General features: G+C 32.1%; 1 pseudogene across 1 annotated transcript in view; it reads left to right on the top strand.

Moving 5' to 3' along the window:
- LOC111315201 (SCY1-like protein 2 A) overlaps positions 1-27713 on the top strand; it is a 42153-nt pseudogene that overhangs the window by 13539 nt on the left and 901 nt on the right. The window contains exons 3-10 of the transcript XR_016330585.1: positions 15182-15279; positions 21448-21630; positions 24526-24652; positions 25813-25874; positions 25999-26110; positions 26480-26592; positions 26955-27203; positions 27399-27652. The product of XR_016330585.1 is annotated as an SCY1-like protein 2 A (transcript). The remainder of the gene's footprint in view (positions 1-15181; positions 15280-21447; positions 21631-24525; positions 24653-25812; positions 25875-25998; positions 26111-26479; positions 26593-26954; positions 27204-27398; positions 27653-27713) is intronic.

Genomic DNA, 27713 nt, shown 5'->3' with positions numbered 1-27713 from the left:
CACCCGATATCAGCATATCTATAAAGTTTTTGGTTGCATTGCCTATCAACCTTTCATAATATGGTGCTTTCAAAGTATTCACAAATAAGACAGTTTTCTCTTTCTTAGTAAAAAGAGGTTGGACTTGTGTAGCCATATCTTATCATTTTTGTGCATACTCCTTGAAACTCTCAGTTATTTTTTTTTTCATACCTTGTAAAAATAGACGATCTAGAGCTAGATACCTAACATGTTGATATTATGTAAGGAATGCCTTTGTAAGCTCTTACCAGGAACGAATACGAGTCATGTCTAATTGAACATATCATCTAGCTATAGAACCCATAAGGCTATCTTGAAATATGTGCTTTAACAACTTTTCATCACGAGTATTTGCTACCATCTTTCGATAGTACATGGTGATATAGATCATCGGACATTTTGTGCTGTCATATTTTTTAAATTCAAGAACCTTAAATTTAGGTAGAATGACCACATCAGGGACCAAACAAAGCTCAGTTGCATTTGTAGAACCATAAAAATTCTTTCCTTCCATTACTCTAAGCCTTTTTCCTAATAGCTTCATCTTTTCCTGAGCACTAATGTCTTTCACTTTCTCAAGTATCTTTATCCCTAGCTTTTCTTTTTTTTTTTTTGGATCATCCAAATCAAGAACCAAGATTAGCTCCGGTGGAATTTTCGTCATAACAAGATTAGAAAAATTTTGAAACTATCTTAGAACAGGTCTGAATGTCATTCCTGGATAAGGATTGAGATATCCATCGAGAGTAAAAATTTGTACTCTAGTTCCTTGAAAAGGTTAGGTCAGTCGTGGCTCAAATCCTGAAGGGTAAACAGGATCTACCATATCTGACGATTACTCTTGAAAGCTGAGATTTTCTTCCACCATTTTTTCTTTGTCAAGTTTCCTGAGCATATCCATTATTATACTAAGATCCCCTCTTAGTTCTTTTTGAACTTTCTCAATTCTCTCAAATCGATTTGCTTGTTTTTGCTCCATGATTCTTGTTTGAGTCCTGGTGTTGTATGAATGGCAAGTAAGTTGAGTCAAAATTTTTGAAGAACAAGTTATTCTTGAACCTTTTACCATAAAATTTTTTAAAAAATTCAGAATGCCATGTGTCAAAAATTTTATTTTTTGTTATGTTTTTTGGAAGAAAATAAGATGATGCATGAATGTAAGTATAAAATATTTTCTCTTGGACAAATTTCAACACTAGAAATTTTCATTGATTCTATACAACTTTGGTTACATAGAATTTATCATCCTAGAATTATATCCATAGAAGCGTTTGATTTGCTCATAATAGTCCTTCGTCTTGTTTAAAAAGTTTACTAGGCACTGTCCATGTTCTCTTATAGGATTAACTTCTCTTCTTAACACTTCTATCTTTTCAACTATCTTCCATGCTTTCTTTACTGCCTTACAAACTTGACTGGTTACGTGCTCTATGTACTATTGCCTTCTTAAACTTTCTGCTTTCCATATCATGCAAGCACTCTTTGTGAATCACATATGAAGATACAATCTTTTTTTTTTCTCTGCCTCTTATCTATTATTGTTGAAATATGGTTCTTGTGGTCTTATAGTTGTAGCTCTAACCCTTGGATGATTTGGTGAAATGATTTTTTCTCATTCAATACTTTTAGGTGCTTTTTTCCCTCTTTTGTGACTATAGCCTTTAACTTTTCCTTTTCTTTCTGACATTGTACCAATCTTGCTGAAGCCGTAGTATACAACACTTTTCAATTCTGGCATTCTTGAAAAATTTTGGTGACCTCCTCTTGCTTTTTTTGAGCTTTTTCCTTCTATTGGTTCATTTTTTCTCAAAGCTCATCCACTTCACGTTGTCGACTAAGGTAAAACTTAGTGACCTTTTCAATCTTGAATTGGACTCATATCCTCTTATTTTTCTGGTGTAGATTTTTAAATCATTATTCGCCACATATCATTCTTTTATGGTTTTTTCCAATCTGCTCCCTTGAATTTTTGCTTCATATTTTAATTGTCCCACCTTCTTGCAAAGTCTTAAATTTTCTCTTTTTATTTTTTTTCTAATTCTTTCTTAATAAACTCAATTTTTGATAATTACGCTTCTGTTAAAAGATTAACCGATTGGTGTGAGCTATCATCAGGAAAGAGTACTATGTCTCTAAGTCACCTTGCTTTCTAAATCTGGTAATCAGGAATGACTTTGTCGATGAGAAGCCCTAATCTCATTCTTTGTGTTTTATTCCATACTTGAATCAACTGCTCTGAGGTTTTTGGTGGATTCGATTCCCCGTAAATGAATTCTACTTGGGCCAAGTCATGCTGGCAGGAACAAATTGCTTTGCACCAAATTACCTAAGCACCATTAATAGAGCATAACTTACAAAGCCCCATAGCCCTAATAGCGGCATCCACGGCTCATTTCTTCCATGATACAACAAAGGCACTCGAGGCATCCAAAGTGCCATCCATTCAATTTCATCATCGGTAAGCCTTCGCAAGAAAATGACCCACTCTTCCTTGGTCTTTAATTTTGGCCATTGGCTTTTGTAGAACTCTTCAATTGGTGCTTTGTTTCATAGATACGACTTTGAAAATGCATTCTTCCCATACTTGAAATGACTTCTAACCAACACATCTAATAATGTTGCACATCCTATGAACCATCCTTTTCCATTTCATTGACAGAAATTCAATGATTGGATGGTTTTTACTAGAATTGCTGATGCAAGATCAATTGCTTGGGTTTCAGTTTGCTCAAAAAAGTCTACCATAATTATCTCAATGTAACCCAAAGTCTTCGAAAAAATTACCATGTCATACAATGATAGAGCAAACATAGCCATGCCTTAATCATCATTTAAATGCTCTTGAATAAAATTTTGGAGAAAGTCCCAACGAATGTCGAGATGTTCATCTTTAAGCTTTGCGAATGAATCAATGGTTTCCACTTTAAGCCACATAAGCTTGGCCAACTTTTTGTGATAACCTGATTTCGACTTTCGAGTAAACACTTTATCTGGACATTATAGTTCTATTCCAGGCAAAATCGAATACTCTTCAATAGTTGGCATCAAATCTTCCTGATTAAAAGTGAAACATCTATAGGATGGATCCCAAAATTGTATAGTTGCCCTAATCAATTGTTCATCCATCACTACCAAAATAAGGGACGTAATTTGCTCGTACTTCTTACAAAAGCTTTTTTTTTTTCTTCACTTAATTGACCCCAGATAACGGCTAAGTCTTCTAAATTATTTTGTGTAAGATCCAAATGAACCTTCTCAAGTAACTCAGACACATAGCCAATAGACAAGCAATCTCTATTCTTTTGTTAAGCTTCTTTCGACCAAACATGTACTTTATTATACGGCTCACATAGGACACTGATTGAGGATGAGCAAATTTGTAGTTCTATAGGATCCATGAAAACTTCTTGAGAGAAATATGTCTTAGAGTAAATATCTTGATGCAGAATTGTATGATATGATTAATGCAAAAAAAGAAAAAGAAAACAAAATAAAATTGAGTTAGTGTGAGGATGCAATTAGAGAAAAAACATTTTTTTTTTGTTTTGGGAATTTTGTTTTGTTTTGTATTAGACACAACCTTTATTCTTATGTGCTTTGAACTTAGGTATTTTCTACAAGAAGGTGGGCAAAGTTCTACCTAAGGTTAGTTTTTAGGTTTATTACATATTGGGTTTAGATTGACACGTATCTAAAGGTTCCCAAATTGTTCCTCACTGTCGTCCACATTGGACTAGTAAGGCACCCCGATCTTCACCCATTATAGGCTATGAACGGAAAGAGTTTAATTTGAGTGAAAGTATTTCACTTGCCATTACGGAGGTTATCACCTCACGAGGGCATAGGTACTTTACTTCTTCCTATAAAAGATGAAGCTTGGGTGTAGAGCTCATGTATGAGATGCATCTTGTTATTGTGTGTGCAAATATATCCAAATTTATTGAGAGTAATATATACAAAAATAATAATAATATTAAAGCATAAGAGGCATAATAAAAGAAACATGTGTGAATTTTTTGCTTTTTCTTTTTGATTTTTTTAGGCTTTTTTCTTATTGACAGTGAAACATTAAAAATTAAAAAAAATAATTAGGACTATTTAAAAAAAATTAAGGATAATACATAGTTAATTTTAGCCTGACTCTCGAAAATAAAAGGCGTCTCTAATGGAGTAACCAAGCTGTTGTAACGTTTTTGTGTACGCCAGACGAATTTGAAAACGGAATAAAAAATAACGGAGTCGCTACCAATCTTTTTTGGCTAGGTGCAATTGGCCACCTATTAAAACATATCCTTTTAATGAAATCTTAAAATTAATTAAAATTTATTAAAAGGACAATTTTAGGATCTGCACAACAATCTGGGTTCAAGAGTCAGTTACGTGTGGGAAGGATTAGCACCCCCACAGTGCCCCTTTAAAAACAGTACTAATTAACTACATGTTATCCTTTTATTTTGATAAAAAATAGTCCAATTTTCGGTGTTTGAAAAATAATTTTCTTGATTTTTTTATTAAAATTTTTTAATTTATTATTTATTTTTATTCAAGAAAAATAAATTAAAACTTTTTTATTTAAATAACCCTTAAAATGTTTCAGTACGTTGGTAACATTAAAAGAATTATCCCTCACCTAAAGATTTCTTAGGCATCGCTTCTTGGAATACTTTAAAATCTCATCTTCGGAGGCTTAAATTTATTTTTCGTAAAAAACTATATCATGCATGCAATGTAAAATGTTATCAAATTGATGCACACATTTTATTCTTTTTTTAAAAATTTTTATTAATTTTTTATTTAATATTTATTTTTAATTTAAACTTTGAAGAAAAAGAAATTTTTATTATATTGAAGATTTTTCATAAATATTCCAATACATTGGTAATATTTTAAAACAATTCTTCTTACCTAGGGATTTCTTAAAGCATCTCTACTCGGAATACTTTTAGAATCCCATCATTGAGTAAATTTTTTTTCCTTATTTTTATTACTATTATTTTTAATAAATAAGTTAGTTTTTATTTAATGTTAACAAAAAGAAAAATTTTATTGTATTGAAAATTTTTTTATAAATACTCTAATACATTGGTAGTATTTATAACAAATTTTCTCACCTAGAGATTTCATAGATATCATTACTCGAAGAACCATTGAATCTAGGATAAAATTTTCTTTTTTTGACATTTTTTATTATTTTATAAGATTTATTTAAAAAAAATTATAAAAATTTTTTATTATATTTTATTATTTATTAATTATTAATTATTATTATAAAACAACAAAATTTATTCTGGTAAATTTTAATATGCATAAATATTAAGAATAATAATTAAAATAACAAAAATAATATATAAAAAAATCTTTTAAAAAAATTCAAAAAAAAATAATTTTTTACCTGAACCGGATCGGTCAATGGTCCGATCAACGTCTGGTTCGATATGGCGGTTCAGTCTGGCTTAGCAGTTCGGGAACGATTTGTTCGGTCTAGATCGATTCAGTTAGACCAGTCAATGGGTGAAGGAGAAGCGGGTCGTCGGGTCGGGTCATAGATTGACACGTGGATCCTCAGGACTCAAAACGACATAGTTTTAGGAATTATTGAAATAGTGTCATTTTGGTCTTTGGTAATTTCTATAAAAGTTAAAATTTTTCTCTTTCTGTTATTTTTTCATTTCTCCCTTTCTCTCTAACTCTCCTTCATTCCCAGAACCTCTCTCTCTAGGCTGATTAGTCAATCGTCGGCCGTAGTGCCAGTCGCTGTCGATGGTCGAAAAAGTCCAAAAAACACTAAAATGCCCCCTAACTCCTTGAACCCAAATCTAGCCTCTGTTTCACCTGAAATTGTCCCAAACGGCGTAGATTTGGGTTGAAAGTTTCAGCCAAATTTTTTTTTTTTTGTGTTTGTGTGTCATTTTTTTTTAATGTTAGTGCTAGGTTCCCCATTCTAGGAGACTGTGTTTATGGAATTTTTTACCTTTTTTATTTTTTTATAGGGTATTTTTTTTACAGAATGCTTTTTTTTGGCAATTTTCTTGGAAGTTTTTTTTCAATTCCCCTCCCTTCAGGTAAGAAGCTCTATTTATAGAGCTTTTTAAGATTCAAATTCCAGATTTTTTGATATTTGAATCCCATATTTTCAATTGAAATCCATGCTACCTAACATGTTAGGTGGCTGCCGGTGGTGGCGACCGCTGAGATTGTGGACATTCGGTGATGGTGCATTTAATGCACCCATACTTTAGTCAAACTGAATCAGATAAAGGAAAAAGAAGAAGGAAAAAGAAAGAAAGAAAAAAAAAGAAGAAAAAGAGAAAATAAAAATAAAAATAATAATAGTAATAATACTAAAAAAAATGGTGATTACATTTACGAAAACAATTTGGGTTCAAGAGTCAATTACGCATGAGAAATGAGTAACACTCCTACAATACTCGTTTAAATTGGTACCAATTAATTATATGTTATTTTTTAATATAGACTAAAATGATCTTAATTTTTGGTATTTAAAATTTAATTTTCTTGATTTTTTAAAAAAAATATATCTTTTATTTTTAGTAAGCTGAAAAAATAAAAGGAACCATCTCACCTAAGAAAATTTTAAGAATCACTACTCGAAATTCTAAAAATTCCTATCCCCAATGGTTCATACTCATTTCCAGCATTTATTTTTGAAAAATGAAAAATATAATATCTATGAATAATATTTTCTAAGACTTATTTTTAAAAAATGAGAAATCATTATTGAAAATTAATCTATACGCTACAAATCATTTGCGACATTTTAGATAAATTTTCTTACCTAAAGATTTCTAAAGAATCACTACTCAGATTTTTTTAAAATCTCATCATCAGAAGTTTCTTTTTGTCTGATTTTAGAAATTATTGAAAGTCATGTAATAATATAATTATATATTATTTCTTAAAAATCACTATCTTATTTATTAAGAAAAATTGTTCAAGTTAAAAAAAAAGATTATAAAATGAAAATTTTTCATATTGAAAAGAAACTTCTAAATATTTCAATACTTTGGCAATTTTTAGTAGATTTTTTTCACTTAGAAAATTCTTGAGAATCACTACTCGGACTTCCTAGAGTCTCATCATTGAAAAAGTTTTACTTCCAAATCATGTAATAATATCATTATCTATAAACAAATTCATTTCCAAAAATATATTTTCATAAAAAAACTACTCAAATTAAGAATAATGATAAAATGAAAATCTTTTATATTGAAAAAAAACTTCTAAATATTCCAATACTTTAGTAATTTTTAGAAGATGTTTTTCAACTAGAAAATTCTCAGAAATCAATAGTCGAACTTCCTGAAGTCCCATCATTGAAAATTTCATTTACATTTAAAAAATACTATGTAATGCAAACAATATAGTAGAATATTATACAAAAAAAAATAACACTTATTATGTTTTAATCTTCTTTAATTATTTTTCAATTATCATTAAAAAAAACAAATAGAACGAAGGAAATAAAAGTTTAATTGAAAATTTTCCTAGATACCCTAATACTTTAATAGTGTTTTAGAAAAATTTTCTTACATAAAGATTTTTTGAGAATCTTTACTCGACCTTCCTTAAAATCCCATATTCAAAAATTTTATTTATAATTATTAACATTATTATAATTTTATATTTTTTTGCATGAAACTAGTGTGCATTTCCAAAAATATATTTTCATAAAAAAGCTACTCAAATTAAGAATAATGATAAAATGAAAATCTTTTATATTGAAAAAAAACTTCTAAATATTCCAATACTTTGGTAATTTTTAGAAGATTTTTTTCAATTAGAAAATTCTCAGAAATCACTAGTCAAACTTCTTGAAGTCCCATCATTGAAAATTTCATTTACATTGAAAAATTACTATGTAATGCAAACAATACAGTAGAATATGTATACAAAAAAAAATAACACTTATTATGTTTTAATCTTCTTTAATTATTTTTCAATTATCATTAAAAAAAATCAAATAGAACAAAGTAAATAAAAGTTTAATTGAAAATTTTCCTAGATACCCTAATACTTTGATAGTGTTTTAGAAAAATTTTCTTACATAAAGATTTTTTGAGAATCTTTACTCAACCTTTCTTAAAATCCCATATTCGAAAATTTTATTTTTAATTATTAACATTATTATAATTTTATATTTTTTTGCATGAAACTAATGTGCATGGAAAATAAATTGGATAAAAAATAATTTACAATGTAAAAAATGAATAAATTGCATGGAATTAAATTTAACATAAAGGTTCAAACAACAAAAATATCATAATATATAAGATTTAAGCTTGAATTAAACTTAATGGCACGAAAGAGATAAACATATAATATATAACATATAAAAGATAAATATACTATAAAATTCATTAACCTATAAAGTCTAGGCTATGAAATATGAGTGATGGGTCTTGAAATAATGTCTAATTTTTAGGCTTTCTCTACTATGTAAGATGAAAGCTTTAGCTCTCTTAATGATGGGACTCTTTTATTATTATATTATTATTATTATTATTATTATTATTATTATTATTATTATTATTATTATTATTATTATTCATAAAAGGAGACCAAAACATTTCTAGAAACCAAATCAAAAAGTAAGGACAATGAGCCATAAAGGTATATCCTCATGAAAAACAAGAAGAAAATAATACAGAACTCGTCAAAAAGCATGAAGGAAATAAGAAGCTATGAACCCGAGAAGAAACAAATGACATATATACAAGATGGTTTTTGGTTCCCATGAATAAACTACATGCAAAACATTCTATGTTTGTTGATAGCCTATATGTAGGAGAAAGTAAATTGGAAACTATAAAAGACACAATGAAGTCTTAAATTTTAGCCAGCCATGTGCAGAGAAAAAAACAATATGAAAGTGATAAAGAGAAAAAAAAATCCATAAAAAGGGAACAACAATCATGAACAAAATGCACCGTTTGACATCCATACATAGCGTATTTGCAAGAAATGATCAACAAATGCAAAAAGGTGAAATTTTTACTCACACAATCCACGTACGGTAGGAAGCAAACTTTTGTTTTTGCAAAGCCTTCCTTCTTTTATGTTGTTTTGCTTAAAGACCCTACTCTTTCTTCTTTATTCTTTGTATTCATTACTTTTTTTCATTTTGGTCAACTTTTCTGTCTTAGGTTTTTTTTTTTGTTTTCTTTGTTTCGAGCTTTCTTTTCCACTAGTTTTGGCTTTTTCTCTTATCACCCTTTTTTTTTTTTTTATGTTCATTTTTTCTCCAATAGCTTTTTTCTTTTTTTTTTTCAGCTCTTCCAGCTCTTTTTCAGCTTTCCCAATCTTTTCCTCTTTTTGTTTTACGTTAGCTCTCTTTTTTTCCAGTCTTCTAGCCCCTTTCAACCTTTTTAACCTTTTTTTTCTCCCTTTCATTTTCTTTCTCTATTTGGCTTATTTTTTTTTAGTAGCTTTTTTCCTCTTTTTTACTTGTTTATTTCTTTTCTTTTGAACCTTTCAACCTTTTTTTCTTTTTCTTTTCTCCCCCTCATTCTTCTTTTTTATTTGGCTTCTTTTTTTAATTTTTTTAGCAGTTTATTTCTTCTCTATTTTACATTTTTTCTTCTTTTCTTTTCAGCCTTTCCTCTGGCCTCCCCTCTAACACTCCCCCCCTAATTTTTTCAGTTGGTAGCCCCCTTTAAGAGTCAGCTTAAAAAAAATTTCATTCTTGATAAATAGAGACCTTAGATGAAATTATCTAAGGGTGAAAACTTGTCTTTTTATTATTTCAAGGTGCCACCTTTGACCATTGGATCAAGATCAATAAATGATCCAATGGTCCATATTATTCATTACAAAAGTTGAACTTTTATCCTCCAAACACATGAAAAGACTATTTTACCCATAATTTAAAGTTTTCAGTATTTAGACCATTGTCTTAGAAATCAATGTTTTCATACTCATTTTTAGGATTTTAAAACACAAAAAATCATGAAATATTATAAAATTGAGATTTGAAAAGTTTCATGAGAATTCAAGCTTAGGAAAGTCAAATTATGAAAATACCCTTTGTATTTTGGTAATTTCACATTTTCAGGGTACTACTATGATTTCAAATGCCCCAAAAATCATGAAATATTATAAAATTAAGATCATAAAAGTTTCATAAAAATATGAGCTCAGAAAGGTCAAATTATGAAAATACCATTATAGAGGTATTTTGGTAATTTTATACTTTTTCAAGTGCAATAACAATTTTTAGTGTTTTAAAAATCACCAAATTTAAGTTTAAACTACATTGATTCCAATTAGGTTTTAAACTTTGAAGATTAATCCCAATTATATTCATTTTGATCAAGTTTTGTGTAATTTTGACTAGGATTAACTTTGGGATTTATCCATTTTATTTATTTTTACTTCTCATGCATTTATGTGAAAATGTATCTTTCATGTAAATCTCATGCAAAAGAATTTAACAGTAACCACATGAGTTTCTTTTCTTTATTTATTAGGTTTAAATATCGATATAATTTATGGATTATTAAATGGGCTTTTTTACGGGCTTCAAATAGGCTTTGTTCAATCATGTTAAAATGTCCTGGATAAAATTCGGTGTCTATAAGTATGATAAGTCAATTTATATGTAATCCTAAAGAAGTGCATTTACAAGCTATGTATCGTGTATTACACTATTTGAAAATCAATCCTAGGAAAGGTATCTTGTTCAAAAGAAATGCGAAACTGGTTTTAAGAGCATATATGAATGCAAATTATACAGGTTTGGTAACTAATAGAACATTTACCTCAGGCTACTGTACTTTTCTAGATGATAATTTTTTGACTTGAAAGAGTAAAAAATAGAATATAGTGGCAAGATCAAGTGCTGAAGCAGAGTTCAGAGTAATTGCTCAAGGAATTTGTGAACTACTACGATTAAAGATTATCTTAGAAGGCTTAAAGATCAAGTGAGATGAACCAATGAGACTCTACTATGATAATGAGTCAGCAATAAGCATTGCACACAATCTTATGCAACATAATAAAACAAAACACATTGAAGAAGATAGGCACCTTACAAAGAAAAAACCAGACAATAGGTTAATTTGTACATTGTATGTATCAACCAAGAGTTAACTTGTAGATGTTTTGACTAAAGGTCTCAACAGTGCAACATTTCAAGAAATTATTTCTAAGTAAATTATTTTCAAACAAGGAATGGAAAACACCTATTTACTAGCTTGAAGGGGAGTGTGAGAAAATAATTATTCATAGCTGGTTGTAATTTTGTAATCTGTATATTTATATTTATATCTTTAAAATTAATGTTTGTATCCCTAAAATCCCTAGAATTAAGTATTTGTCCTAGAATTAAGTATTTGTATCCTTAGAATTAAAAATAGAAAATTATGATAGACAATCTCTCAATTATAGGATCAATTTTAGAAAGATTTAGTTTCTTAGTTTACCCATTAATTAGTTATATATAAACCTAAATTGCTTCTATAATTCTTAAAAATAATTTTTCAATATACATTCAATTTTACTTTGAGTTTTCTAAACAATTTTATTTTTTTAGTTTTTCACACTTTTTTTTAAAAAAAATTTTCATAAAAATATTTTCTTGATTTCTACTAATGTGACCATTAATAATGCTTGGAAATCCTTGTTTCCCTTTATGCATAATTATTTTGATGTGTTGTTATAGAGTAGTGACAATTTATGGGTTGTAATGTAAAGTGTTTTATCCTTATATTAGATTTTTTTACCCTTGCCATGTATGGAATTTTTTATTATATTTTTTATAATTTAAAATTTTAATTCATACTAAATTTTAGATTATATATAGATAAATAAAAATATTCCTAATCATCTATAATTTGTAGTTTAAAATTACAAAAGTCATCTACATATAAATTAGTGTTAATAGCACGTATGATCCCTAAATTTTAAAAAGTTTTACTTGAGTCCCTAAACTTTAAAACGTGTGTCAATGTGGTCTCTTCATCTGTTGAACCATCTAAATTGACAACAAATCCTACGAGGCATGACACATAATCTTTCAAACTTTTATTATGTAGTAAACTTTGAAGACTAAAGAAACAAACTTTGACCAGACAAAAATAAAACTAAAAAAGAATAAATTTTACTGTGAAAAGAAAAGTCTTTTTCCTAAATCGAAGGCCTTGGATTCTAAGGGAGAAAAAGTTTGAACAAAAAGAAGGAAATACGAGTTAATTGTATTGCAAGGAAACAAATTGAAAGCATGTTTGGTCTTGGGTGATGGCTATATTTATGAAAAAGATAAGCCTCTCACTATTCTTAAAACATCTCTTTTTTCACCAATGATGGCTTCCTTATTTATAATTGTAAAGGCCTTTTAGTGTTTTGAGTTAACTCGTATGATCCTGACTGTGATAAAGGTGAAGTTGTTCTTATGGATGCTCATGGAATATGCCTAGTTACTATGAAAAAAAAAGTATTTTCTTTTTTTTTTCCACTTCAATGATTTGGTTTTGATTTTTGTTTAGTGAAATGTGAAAAAAATTGGATTTTTTTTAATAGGTTCTTTTATGATCTGATTTGGATAAATGGGTATAGATTTGATTTCCTTATTGTTTAAGAAGCTTTGATAACTCATTCATCGAGGCTTTTGAATTATGAGTCAACTTGCCTATATATATATTTTTTTTTGTAGAAGTGATGGGTTTTATAGCCCATTTCTCATTACAAAATTGAAATTATACCATGCTTATGCCATACCAAAAGCTCTCAAATGTGAATAAGAAGATAAGTTGCATAACACTGTTTTAACAACGAACCAAAATCTTTAAAGTTTAAATTACATCAATTTACCACTGCAAACATCTCTCTCAAACTCTTAGCTCAAGCTCTTAAAATGGCAAAGGCATGTGCAAAACTTTAGTATGCATTCTTCCTCTAAGAAATACTGATCCAATGCAGTTGCTCCTCCTCCATTCAACTACTTTTTTATCTTAACCCCACCAACCTTCAGCTTTTTGTAAGTAGTTTCTTTAGGGATATTCTCTAGTATTTCCTTCCATTCAATTGGTGTAGATGTGTTAGCAACTAGCTTAAAAAATAACTCTAGTTGGCACTATGATGACTTGTTCTTGGTTGCTTTAATTTTTTCTATTGCCTCTATCACTCTATCACTATTGAACCCATTTTCATTCACTAAAAAATGTCCTCCTGATTTCTAGCCTCCATGGCTTGTTGTAAATCCTCAGTAGCATCTAACCTCAGAGGCTTTATTAAACCCTTAATGCCCATTACTGGTTGAGAAAAAATAAGGAAGCAAGAGTAGCAACACCTACAACTGCAACAGCAAGGGTTTAGGTTTTAGGCTTTTGAACATACTTTTTCTTATTTATATGCCACATAAGAAAATTTTGAAAGATTATGTGTCATGTCACGTAGGATTTACCATAAATTTAGATGGTCCAGCAAATTGAGAGATCACATTAACACACGTTTTAAAGTTTAAAAACTCAATTATAACTTTTTAAAGTTTAGGGACCAATATTCAATATGGCCTAAAGTTTAGAGACCATGTATGCTATTAACCCTATAAATTATTATGGAAGAATTTAAAAACGTATTATGAAAGCTTTGAATTATAAAAATAAATTACATACAAATGTTAATGTGAAAGTTAATCTCTTGTTTACAATTACACACACTCTTAAAAGTATATATTATTTTGATAAGAAAACTAAAATTTACACATGTGATATTTTATGTTTTATTTTGAAAGACTTTTTCATGTTTTATTTTCAAACTTTATCATGTCAAACTTTGTGACAAAAATCTAATTGTTCTATCTTTTATAAAGATGAATATATTGATTGTAAGAAGAAATCATAAATATGTATTTGATAATTATTTAATTTTTAAAAAATTTTAAATTTTTAAAAATATAGTTTATCTAAATTTAATTTTAATTAAGATAAAAGAGGTTAGTATAATTTTAAATATAAATATGTGTGTAATTTTAAATTGAGATAAAATATTTTTCTCTTTTATTTTAAATCATAGGAAAATAATGTTTCAAAAAAAAGTCATAAGAAAATAAAAGGCAAAAAAATTGGTAAAAAATAGTGGTTCAACATCAAACTTTATTTATTTAAATTTATATAGGTATTGATTTAGACACTATATGATTTTTTATGATTCCTAAGATTTAGAGATTTAACTTTTAAAAATTATTTGAATTTTGTATTTCATGTATATGGGTAAAAATGAGGTATGAGATATATTTTTTTGTTTAAATTAGGATAAAACTTATATATTTTGAAAGATTTGAATAAATGTAAATTGTGAAACCTTAAAATTTTTAAAAATTGAATAATTGATTGAATAGAATTATTTAAAATTATTTTATATGTTAATAATATAAGTTATCAATTCAAGTATTCACGTAAATAAATCTTATCAAATTTATATTTTTTTTTAATATAATATTATATATGATTCATTTTGATTTTCAAAGTTTTCGTCTTTTTAGTAGGTTTATGCCTACAATCGTTGGTACATTTTTGTTTGCTTCTTTTGATTATTTCTCGATTGTTGAAAAGAGATTATTTTGTGCCTTTTGAGACTGCATGATAGATCGTTGTGGGTAGGGAACATAACTACTATGTAGGTGTGTCTAGGGGTGTAAACGAGCCGAGCCAAGCCGAATAGTGAGAAGCTCGAGCTCTAGCTTGACTCACAACTCGGGGCTCGATACTCAGCTCGAGCTCGATCAAGTTTTATTTTTCAAGCTCGAGCTCGATTCGTGATCGAATTCGAGCTACTCGATTAAGCTCGATTAATATGTAAAAATAAGCTCGATTCGTATATTTGACAAGAGTTCGATTATTCATGCTTGAATTCGAACTCAAACTCGAAATATTTTATTAATTAAAATAATAAAAATATATTTAAATATAAAAGCTCGATTAAGCTCGCGAGCTACTCGAGTTAGATATAAGAATACTCAAATTCAACTCGATCGATAAGTCGAGCTATTCGAGCTCGAGCTCAACTCGACAATAATCGAACCGAATTCGAGTTTTTTTCGAATTGAACCCGAGTAGCTTGCGAGTACTAATGTATCATTTACACCCCTAGGTGTGTCTAACTGCTGAGTTTGTACTTTACGGAGTGCGCTGATTACGTCAAGTGGAGCTTGGGAGCTTGAAAGCTTGGTGGGTTTGGTTTTGCTATCTCAGCAGATAAGCCGCTAGTGATTTGGCTAATGCGACGGCCTTCCATTATGCTGTAAGTGAAATATTCGATACTTCAAGGGCTTAGCTCAAGTGTTATGGGTAGGTGGAGTTTGGGAAGGAATGATAGGCTCGAGCCACAATACTCTTTCTTCTATGCAAAGAAAAATGAGAATGTATTTCATATTAGTTCAGTTCTTTACATTTGACCCACCAGACTGAAATCAAAACATGAAGTAAGGGACACAAGTATGAAGAAAAACCCATTAGCTCTCGCTATGTTGCTCCAACTTTTCATTTTTGAAAAAATACCTGTGTTTGACACATATGACGTGTTGCGCCTGAAGCAATAATCACAACAATATAGAAGCAATAGACAACAATCAATAATCAAATACGTAGGAAAAATAAAGCACATCAAGATTTACGTGGAAAACCCTCCAGTGTAGAGGGAAAAAACCATGGGCCACCAGAAAAATCTTCACTATCAAATAATAGTTATACAAAGTTCTTCTCTAGCTAAAACTAGAGCTAATCAACAACTAGAGAAACAATTGGAGAAATCTCACCAAATAAGTGACTCAACAAATACACCCTGAATTTGTTCCTAGAGAGCTTCAAACCCGATCTTCACCGTTCAGAATGTAAAACTCTTAATCATAAACCTCCTGACAAGGTTCTAACTCAATCGGAGCACGGATAGACTTCCATTCAACCAACTCTCCCTTCTTTTTTTCTCTCTCTCTACTTTTCCTGGCTTTTTTTCTTTCTCTGCTTAGTTTTCGACACACACCTAAAACAATCCAACCTCTTTTTTATTAAGTAGCTAGGGCTCTGTGTAAAATAAAAGATCAAGGCCCATGGCCTTTACTTGGTCCAAAACCACTTACATGGGACTAGACCCCATTTTCCTAACAATCTTCCCCTTCAGCCCCATTAGGAGGAGATTCATCACCATAGTAGTTTCATTTGGAACTTACCTTGGCCAGGGAACTCATTCCGGCCAAGTTACTACAAAGCTCAAGCTTTTCCCTGGGAAGTATCTTAGTCAACATATCTGCTACATTCTTATCAGTATGGACTTTCTTCAATAACATCTGCTGTTCTTCAATCACTGAACGTAACCAATGATATCTAATATCAATGTGCTTTGTTCTAGCATGGTACATGGTATTCTTACTCAAATCTAAAGCACTCTGGCTATCACAAAATACTATATACTCTTTCTGATTCAACCCTAATTCAAGAAGAAAACGTTTCATCCAAAGCATTTCTTTACATGCTTCGATTGCTGCAATATACTCAGCCTCTGTAGTTGACAAAGCAACACACTTCTACAACTTAGATTGCCAAGATACAGCTTCTCTTGCAAAAGTGAACAAATATTCTGAAGTAGATTTCCTACCATCAAGATCGCCTGCCATGTTAGCATCAGTAAACCCTTCTAGAACTGGTTGTGAAACTCTATAAGTCAAGCACATTTTTGAGGTACCCCTCAAATATCTAAAAATCTATTTCACTGCTTCCCAGTGAACCTTTCCTGGATTAGAAAGAAATCTGCTCACTACACCAATTACATGAGCAATGTCAGGCCTTGTACAAACCATAAGACACATTAAAGAATCGACTGCAAAAAAATAAGGAATACTAGACATAGTTAGTTGCTCTTCCTTAGACACTGGACAAGATCTCTTACTTAGATGAAAATGGTTGGCAAGTGAACTGCTAACTGATTTAGCATGTTGCATGTTGAATCTACCAAGCACTTGTTCAACATACTTTTCCTGTGACAACCACAGCTTTCTAACTCTTCTATCTCGGATAATGTCCATACCAAGAATCTGCTTTGCTGGACCTAAATCTTTCATATCAAAGGACTTAGATAATTGTTCTTTCAACCTGTAAATCATACTAGCATCTTGTCCTACAATCAACATATCATCAACATATAATAATAGGATAATGAAGTTACCATTAAAAAATTGTTTAACATACACACAAGAATTCGCTGCTGTTCTTTTATAGCTATAACTCACCATAAAAGAATCAAACTTCTTGTACCACTGTCGCGGAGCTTGTTTCAAGCCATACAAGCTTTTCTTCAATTTGCAAACTAAATGCTCTTTCCCTTTCACTTCAAAACCCTCAGGCTGATTCATATAAATGTCCTCCTGCAAATCACCATGCAAAAATATAGTTTTAACATCAAGTTGCTCAAGTTCAAGATTCAAACTAGCTGCCAATCCCAGTACCACTCGAATAGAACTCATTTTTACAACTGAAGCAAAAATCTCATCAAAATCGATGCCTGGTTTCTGAGAAAAACCTTTTACTACCAATCGAGCTTTGTACCTCACTAGTTTGTCATCATCTTTTTTCAACTTGAACACCCATTTATTCTTTAATGGCCACTTCCCTGTTGAAAGTTTAACAATATCATAAGTACCATTATTTCGTAATTACTCCATCTCTTCTTTCATTACTTTTAACCAGTGCTCTCTATTCAGAGTAGCCTGCACATTTTGGAAGCTTTCTGGCTCCCCTTCACTGATAACTAAAATAAAATCTGAACTTGGATACCTAGTAGATGGTCTGTGCTCTCTAGTAGATCTCCTGGGCTGAGACTCTACATCACTTGATGCCAAAAGTAGTTCCCCCTGCTCAACACTCTCAAGTAGAGAGGATTGCTCCCCCTGCTCAAAACTAATAGCATCTGGCTCATCACCAACTGTGGCTGGCTCATTCATATCCCCAAGTTATGTTTCTTGCTCATTTTCACCATCTGTGGCTCTTTCCTGTGAAATCCCTGTCGGTGTTGAAACATCACACTCAACAGTAACTCGTGTAGTCTTCTCATTTTTCTCAAGGTCTGCTATGGTTTCTTTTTCATGAAAGACCACATCTCTGCTTCTGACTGTCTTTCTCTTTACTAGATCCCATACCCTGTAACCAAATTCTTCATCACCATATCTTACAAACACACATTGTGTGACTTTACTGTCAAGCTTTGATCTCTGCTTTTTCGGCACATGCATGAATGCTTTACACCAAAAAACTTTTAAATGAGAGTATAAAGTATCTTTTTCTGTCCACACTCTTTCTGGAATGTCAAAGCCCAAAGAAACTGATGGTGACCTGTTAAGTAAATAACAAGTTGTGTTGACTGTTTCACCCTAGAATGGCTTTGGTAATTTTTCCATCCTCAACATACATCTGACTTTTTTCACAATGGTGCGATTCATTCTTTCAGCTATACCATTATGCTGCGGTGTTCCAGGTTCTGTTCTCTCATGCCTGATCCCATGCTTTGAGCAATACTCTTCAAAGCCTTTAGATGTGTATTCTCCACCATTATCAGTTCGAATACACTTCAAGGTTAACCATGTCATCCTTTCAACCATGGCATGAAATTTTTGAAAATACTGCAGTACCTGACTTTTATATTTCAACATATACACCCAAGTCTTACGTGAAGCATCATCAATAAAAGTAACAAAATATCTGTTACCACCTAATGACTCAACCTCAATGGGACCACATACATCAGAATAAATTAATTCCAATCTATTTTCTTTTCTCTGAGAACTTTTACAAAAAAAAACTCTATGATGCTTACCAAACAAACAATAATCACATGAATCGAGAGACATACCTTTGGTCAAGGAAATGAGAGACTGCCTTGCCAAAACCTGTAACCTTTTTTCATTCATGTGTGCCAGCCTTCTGTGCCACAAGTTTACTGAAGCATCATTTTCAATGATATTTACCTGGTTACCGTTCAATTGCATCCATGTCTTATACATTGTGCAGCATAGTTTTCCCCTTACAACTACCATAGATCCTTTGAGAAGCTTCCACTGTCCATTCTTTTGTCGGTTTTCATATCCCTCCTTATCAAGGACATTAATAGCAAGCAAGTTCATTCTCATATCTGGAATGTGTTTGATATCCCTCAAAGTCAACATGCAGCCTGTACTAGTTTGTACAACAATATCACCAATCCCAACAATCTGTGACACACTCTTGTTTCCCATTTTGGTACAACCAAAGTCTCTTGCTTTGTAAGTTGTAAACAACTCTCTCTTAGGAACACAATGATATGCCGCTCCTGTGTCAACTATCCACTCAATGCCGGGATCACTAACATGATTACAATCATCATGTGTACAAATCAAAGTAACTGAATCACTATCTGAATTCACTGCTGCAATATTGCCATCATCTGAACTCTTGCTTTTCTCATTTTTTTGCTCTTACTTCAAGATTTTACAGTTTCATTTTATATGACCTGCCTTACCACAATAGAAACACTTCACTTTACCTCTAGACTTGGATCTATGTTTAGATTTACCACGACCTTTTGGGTCCTGACCTCTGTCGATGTTTCTACCCCTATTCTTTGTGACCAGAGCTTGATTCCCAGGGTCTACATCTTTTCGCCTTGCTTCTTCATTAAGTATACTATCTTTTGCCATCTCCAATGTCACCTTATAATCAGGAGCTGAATTAAGAACAGTCACAACTAGAGTATTCCAGCTGTCTGGCAATGAACCCAAAAGAAATAATACCTTCATTTCATCATCCATTTTAAGCTCCATAGCAGTCATCCGATTAAATATATCTTGAAAATCACTCAAGTGCTCTGTAACAGATCGTCCATCCCAGTACTGTAAAGTTACAAGCTTTTTAGCAAGCATAACTTTATTCATACCTGTTTTTCTCTCATACAATGCTGCCAATTTTTTCCAAACAATGTGAGCATCTGATTCCTGCACTACATGATGGAACACGCTGATATCAACCCATTTTTTGATTGTAGCTAGCGTCTTTCTACCTAGCTTCTTCCAGCTTTCATCTTTCATATCTGCTGGTTTAGCCGAATCACCCAATACTGGCTCATACAAATCTTTGCAGTATAGATGATCCTCCATCATAGGCTTCCAAATTGAATAATTCGATGCTGTCAATTTTATCATGAAACCTGTATCACCCTCCATGATCTCAAACATAATTTACTTCTATCCTGGGTTGCTTCTGTATCGATGTCTCAAAATAACCCTTGCTCTGATACCACTTGTTGCGCCTGAAGCAATAATCACAACAATATAGAAGCAATAGACAACAATCAATAATCAAATACGTAGGAAAAATAAAAGCACACCAAGATTTACGTGAAAAACCCTCCAGTGTAGAGGGAAAAAATCACGGGCCACCAGAAAAATCTTCACTATCAAATAATAGTTATACAAAGTTCTTCTCTAGCTAAAACTAGAGCTAATCAACAACTAGAGAAACAATTGCAGAAATCTCACCAAATAAGTGACTCAACAAATACACCCTGGATTTGTTCCTAGAGAGCTTCAAACCCGATCTTCACCGTTCAGAATGTAGAACTCTGAATCATAAACCTCCTGACAAGGTTTTAACTCAATCGGACCATGGATCACTTCCGTTCAACCAACTCTCCCTTCTCTTTTTTCTCTTTCTACTTTTCCTGGCTTTTCTTCTTTTTCTGCTTGGTTTTCGACACACACCTAAAACAACCCCACCTCTTTTTTATTAAGTAGCTAGGGCTCTGTGTAAAATAAAAGATCAAGGCCCATGGCCTTTACTTGGTCCAAAACCACTTACATGGAACTGGACCCCATTTTCCTAACATGACGGACATGGGCATGAAGGTTTGACCATCCAAATATAGGGAAAACATGAAAATTTTGAATGTATCCATGTTGGGCACATGTGTGCATTTGACATTCACCTTCGAGTATAAGTAACATAGTCTAGTTCACTATTGATAATTTACTTAATGTTATGCCATCGTTCATTAGGTTATCCTAAGAGATGACGATATGCATGTCATGTCTGTTTTTATGTCCTAATATGATATGTCATAGATACAGTATATGGTTTTTCATGATTATCTTATTTATTACTGTCTGTCCATTTTGGAATGCCATTTCAACTCCATTCTTGAACCACCTTGTTGGCTTTGGCATAAATGCTTCTATTCTTAAGTAATTTTCTTTGTATTTTTTAGGCTTTGCTTTCTTCTGTGTTTTATTCTTTTTTGACTTGTTGGCTACGTGGTATTTTCTCTTCTGAAATATGAGCATGCTCCTTTTGATATTTTTATCAAGTCATTCATCATGATGGATGGATTTACCATGTTTGTGATAATGATCCGCAGTCAGTATTATATTCTGATTTGATATGGTCTGTGCAGGAATATGATACTGAAGATTCTAGCATGCCTCTTCAGCCGTTATCGAATTACACTGCACCTGAATTGGTTCGTAGTAAAGCATCTTCAGTTGGATGTCGTTCTGACATTTTCAGTTTTGGATGCCTCTCCTACCATTTAATTGCTTGAAAGCCTTTGTTCGACTGCCACAACAATGTCAAGATGGTACTTACTAATTTAAAATTTTATCCTTTTGCCATTTCCTATAAAATAGATCCAGTTTTTGTTTTCTCTAAGCAAGAAAAACTCTTTCCTATCTTGTTTATATTCTGGCAAGGGGTTTTTCTCTGATTTTGGGCTGCCTGTTGCTTTGCTTTTTATATAAATGAAATTCATTAAGATCAACCTAAATCAGGATTACAAAAGGAGGCAGGGATAGATCTCTACCAAAACCTTAGTTCCCCTACATCACATGTAAGCTAAATTATGATCAAAGAAAGTAGAACTTTTGCTAACATGAGAGAATTGACAACTACAACATTCCAAAGGAAAATCCAAAATGCCTGAAATAATACCACCCCATTCCCAAAAGGTTGATCTCGTTTTAGAAATTTGCTTGATAGCCCGCATTGAATCTCTTTCAAAACATAACGACATAAATCCATGTTTCCTCACCAACTCTAAACCATAAAGTACCCTTCATTTCTGCATGGATGGCCATTTTCAGTAATAGCACAAAACCATACAATGCCCTCTGAATCTCGTTTGACAGCTCCCAACTTTGCGCTTCTATTCTCAGAATTATAAGCTGCAACCACATTGACTTTGATCGAACCTACAGGAGGACGAAACCATCAATGCTCACCAGACTCAACCCTTCCCTTTGTTTCCTGCACTCCCTGCATCGCTTGGAGCTCCTCCACCAAGCTGCTTGCTGATAACTTGCAGGCATTATAATGAAAGCTATCATTCCAGTTAAGCCATATTAGCTAAGATATATTCATACACAGCTCTAGCTCACCCAGGCTGCTTGCATGAGACAAGTAAAACTCCCAAAAATCTGTAGATGACAGCCATGAATCAGCAAATGATTCTACTCACGAACATACTCCTCTCCATACTGCTTTGCTAAATTCACATTAAAAAAAATGCTGCATGATACCTTTTAACATAGATGATTATGTCAATTCAACCTTCAGGTTATCTTTCCCTTTATCTTCAAGAATCCTACATCAGGAAACAGGGATTATTATCATGATAAGCCGCATTATGAAATTTTCTGAATGTTGTATTCTTTTAGTGGACATCAACATTTTGCATGAATGTGATGAACCTTGAATTCCCTCAGCTTACGATCATACATTTCAAAACCGACAATTCCCATACCAACAACCCGGAGAGGTGAACCAGCACCTAAGAAAACTATTTCTTTTAATGGTTTCATAGGGAACAAACCACTCCCTGTTACCACATGTGATAGGGACATATTAGCTTGTCAAGAACTCAAACCTTTTGTCAGTGGTAACAGAAAGAACTAAACCATCTTCCCAAGAACTGCAAACTGTAACTATATTAGCTTCATCATCCAACTTATCATCCTTGAGTTTAGGACAGCTCCACCTACCTTGACCTTCTCTCCACACTTGAAACATGTCAGAATCCTTTTTGAACATAACTTAGATTTAGTCTTACCTCAATCACCACTTCTTCCTTACCTTTTTCCTGGCATTACTAACCCATGGCGATCACCAATATTAGTATACCTCTATTCCTCCATCACCTTGTTTTTCAACTCCTTTGAGTTCCAATGCATTTAATAACCCTTGTTATATAAGATCTGCTCTAAAATTTTTTCTACCATTGAATTTCTTGATATTAGAAGCCATGAATAAGAACGAGATCAATGAATTTCTAAGAAAATTGCTCTTAATACTTGTTTGTTGTGATTAACACCCTTTTCCAAATCACTTAGTTGCAATGGAAGGCGATCAAATTAACCAAACTTAGAAATTAGACTAATCGAAGTAAGGCAACAAACAATCACAAAATGGTAAACGAGAACACCAACCATATAAATGGTTTATGTACCTACTTCTATGTCCATGAGCACAACAAAGAAGGAATTAACTATCTAAGATTCAAAATTACAATGGTAATGCTCTTCCCAAAACCCACGTACAGTCAGTCTTTTATTGCTAGTTACTCACTTAGGATATTTGTTTTCCCCACTTTCTTGATGGTGGCAACAGATCCAATCCCCCAAAAGAACCCTTATACCAACTTTAGGCAAACCCTAAAGCTAGTCTTGGGCCTTATAAAATCAGATATTGAAGCTTAAGAATCAAGACACAAATAAAGACAGTTTATACACATCTAGCAATACTTGACCATAGGGATTGGCTTTGCAGTGATGTTGCCAATGTTTCAAACATACATTTGGCAAAATGAAAAAGCCTTTTCTACTGCTGTCCATTTGTTCTCTCATGCAAATTAGAGAAGTATGTGTCAAAGACCGTTTTAGAGACTAGGAATTCAACAAGTTCAATAAAACATGTTGAAGGTATATCCCTTTGCCACATACAACACTTACATTATGCTGTTTTTTCTTGATTTATCTTTTAAATTTTTTGTGTATAATAATTAGGGATGGCATCAAGTCGGATCAGGACGAATTTTTGTTTGACTCAAATTTGACTCAATAATTTTTTTTTATTTTTTATACTTAAAAATAATTTGATCCGATATTATATAAAATTATAATCAATTCGATCAAATCCAAAATTAATAAAACATTATTTTTAAAATATAAAATATTATTTTTTTAATATAAATATAAGTTTAAAAAAATATAAAATTAAAAAATTAATTATATATATATATATATATATCGGATCAAATTAAAATGAATTTTTCTAAAATATGACTTCAACCCGACCCAAAACTCAATTAAAAAAAAAAATGAACCCTAAAAAGTTTAATCAATCGAAAACTTTTCAGGCACCGGCTATCCCTAATAATAATAAAGTTAGCTTATTAAAATATTTTAGCTTCACTTCTTTACACTATTTCCTAATCTATTTTATAGTACTAGTGGTTGATTGCTGTGTTTCTTTCCTGCAGTATATGAATACATTGACATACTTAGCCAATGAAGCCTTCTCCTCTACCCCACTAGAATTAATCCATGACTTACAGAGGATGCCTTCTGCAAATGAATCTATCAGGCCATCAACACTGGATTTTACTGGTAATAATGGGAGCGTTGTAGACCTTGTCGATTTTTTATAGGTCAAAAGAAAGAGAAAAAGAAAAGATTTTCAAATTGGAGAGCTTGTTTCCCTATGCAAGTTTGTTTAGAGTTAAACCATTTTAAGAGTATTTTGGGGTTCAACTCATCTCTCTATTATGAGTTGTACTGTATGTTCAGTGATCATGGAGTTGCTGCGAAAAGCAATTAAGCATGCATCAAAATTGCTGTTTATTGTAAAATATAAACTTCCATTCAAAAGACAGTGTCTCTGTTTTGAATTGGATGCTGTGAAGCACGGACAAACCGTGTACCCTTGCATAATGGTGTCCGATACATGTTCGATAGGAACATGCCTCCAACACGGAGGTACGCGCCAAAAATTAAAAAAAAAAAAAATTTGGACACGTCGGGACACACCTCCGACACGGCAGATGACATGGCTGGACACAGCCTGGACACGGGATGAAGGTTTTTTTTCCCAAATCTGGACAGTCTCCACTTTCAAGCTCATGTGAACCTCTTCCTCCTACAAAAACACTCTCATCCACAAAACATTCCCAGGACAGTTCTTGAAAGCTAGATGCCAAGGCCACAGCTAAGAGTAGGGCGACGTCCATCTTGTTCCTGCCTAGGACCTGCCTTGGAACACTGAGACTGTTGACCCTCAGGCCATCTTGCTTAGACTTTCAATGGCTGGTATTGTTTCGCTTTGTTTGTCAGCGAACGATGATAATGAGGTTAAGCTAGATTCTAATTATAGGAATGTTGAGTTCTTGATCAATATAGGGCCTGGCCCCTGCCCTCAGCTGGATAATAACAACATTGTTTTTGGGCCTGTGAAAAATATTATGAATTCCCTAGGGACTTTGAAACTTAGATATTTGATCTTAATGGGTTTTTAATATTTAAATTTTTAAATTCAAAACTGTTTTGAAATAAAAAAGTTATGTACATATTAATATTTGATTGAAAAGTATTAATATTAATATTTTTATTATTGACACTCAGTAGACATGTTTAATTTGGATGATGCGTTGTTAAATTAAAGCAAACGACATGAAGTATCCCGTTAGTTCCACATAGTTATTGAATTGGCATTTTAACTCTACTATTTGGATTAATTTATTGATTTTGAATTTTATGTAATGTATTTGCAGGTTCTCCATTTTTCCAGGATGATACTAGGTTGCGTGCTCTTCGCTTCCTCGACAACATGCTTGTATGCATTTGACTTCTCGTTTGTCTAACACGTGCTCATTAAATGCAGTCATCTAGAAGCAACTTGCTTGAAATAAGTGCTATGAAAATGCTAAATTCCTGGGTGACAATTTTGTTCCTTGCAGGAAAGAGATAACATGCAGAAGTCCGAGTTTTTAAAAGTGTTATCTGATATGTGGAAAGACTTCGACTCCCGTGTGTTGCGATATAAGGTTTGCGATTTTATTTTGCCTCTGAGTGCTGCGTTCCTAATTTTGCTTAGCGTGTAATACAAATTTGAATTTTAAGTACTGTTGTAGTTATTGAACATGGGTCTGGCTTTATGGATATTTGGGAAACTAAACGAATAAATATTCGAAAGGGCTGTTGTTGATTTTGTAAAGTGATTTTCACATGTGCATTCTCCTTCCCTCCCAGCTTATTTTTCTCTCATGCTGTGATGCATTTGATATTCTTCAAGATCTTCTAAGTGTCATCTATCTCCTTTTTTATTTGTTGCTATTTCTGGATCACCAAGCTCAATCAGTTGATATTGGTGGTTCGGTTATATTAACTATTGCATTTGGCAGACAAGCAGATCAAGTGAATAAGATTTTCTAAATGCAGGTACTTCTCCTCTTTGTGCAGAACTAAGGAATTTGGTTATGCAGCCAATGATTTTGCCGATGATTGCAGAGTCACAATTCAAAACACTCTTTGCAAAGAGAAACATGATTTTAGTACTTCCTTTTTGCTATTACATTCTTGTTGGTATTTCATTATGATGAAGGTACTAACAAGTTACTTAAAATTATTATTTTATGCTTTATAACTTGTGGGACAAGTTGTTCTGTTTTACAATGAATTTTATTTGAAAATCTTTAAGCTGTTTTTAGCGTATTGTAACGTTTTTAATTGTTTATTTTAATATATTAAAATAAGAATTTGTACAATATGAAATTTGAATTTACAATATGATATTAAACATCTTGAATGTTTCATCTATATTTTTGAGTTTTTTTTTTTATTATTATATTCCTGATGATATTCCGTACATTAAGGTACTAAGTTTATGTTTCAAATTATTTTTTATGCTCTTCAGCTTGTGAAAGAAGCCATTCTGCCTCGTGTTCATGTTTTAGCTGTGTTGCTTAAGTTGTTTTTCATTGCTATGTTGGGAACTCCTGGTGAGTTGCATCTCATTATCCGTCTTGTCCATTCATCTTGTTCGGTACGGAGTCGAATTCACCACAGAGCATGTTCACCCTCTACTCACTCCTCTTCTTACAGCCCAACATTTGAATGTTCAGCGGTTTGCCAAATATATGCTCTTTGTCAAGGATATTCTCAGGTATAGCTATTGTTGTGCTTGTTGAATTCCCTCAGAACCTATTTCTCTATATACCTGTGTAATTTCATGGCAAAAAATGATTTTTTTTTCTTCTTCTCTTACACTCACTGAACAATAATAGTCAGTACTAATACTATTGTTATTTTACCACTTTCTTATGAAGATATTGTGATTCCTAATTTTATTTTAACTCAGAAAGATAGAAGAAAACCGGGGGTTTACTTTAACTGATTCTGGAGTCCCAGAGGTAAAACCTGCTACTACTTTCAATGGGCTTCAGTCTCGAACTTTGTGCAAAGCAACTGAAACTGTGGCTTCAGCGCAAAACAGCCCAGCATGGGATGAGGATTGGGGTCCTACTACCAGAGGAGCTGCCAATGCGAGTGCCAGTGCCAATTCTACTTTCCGCCAGCCTCCAAAAAACAACTTATCCCTTCTCTCTATTTTAGGTGATAAATCAATTCAATCAGCACCCGGACAATCACAGTCTTCCTTGATATCTACCGTATC

The sequence above is a fragment of the Durio zibethinus genome, chromosome 20, assembly GCF_047325235.1.
Source record: "Durio zibethinus cultivar Kanyao isolate XHJ-2024 chromosome 20, ASM4732523v1, whole genome shotgun sequence".
NCBI classification, from domain to species: domain Eukaryota; kingdom Viridiplantae; phylum Streptophyta; class Magnoliopsida; order Malvales; family Malvaceae; genus Durio; species Durio zibethinus.
The sequence above is the reverse complement of the archived record's forward strand: the minus strand, read 5'-3'. Positions and strand labels throughout refer to the sequence as shown.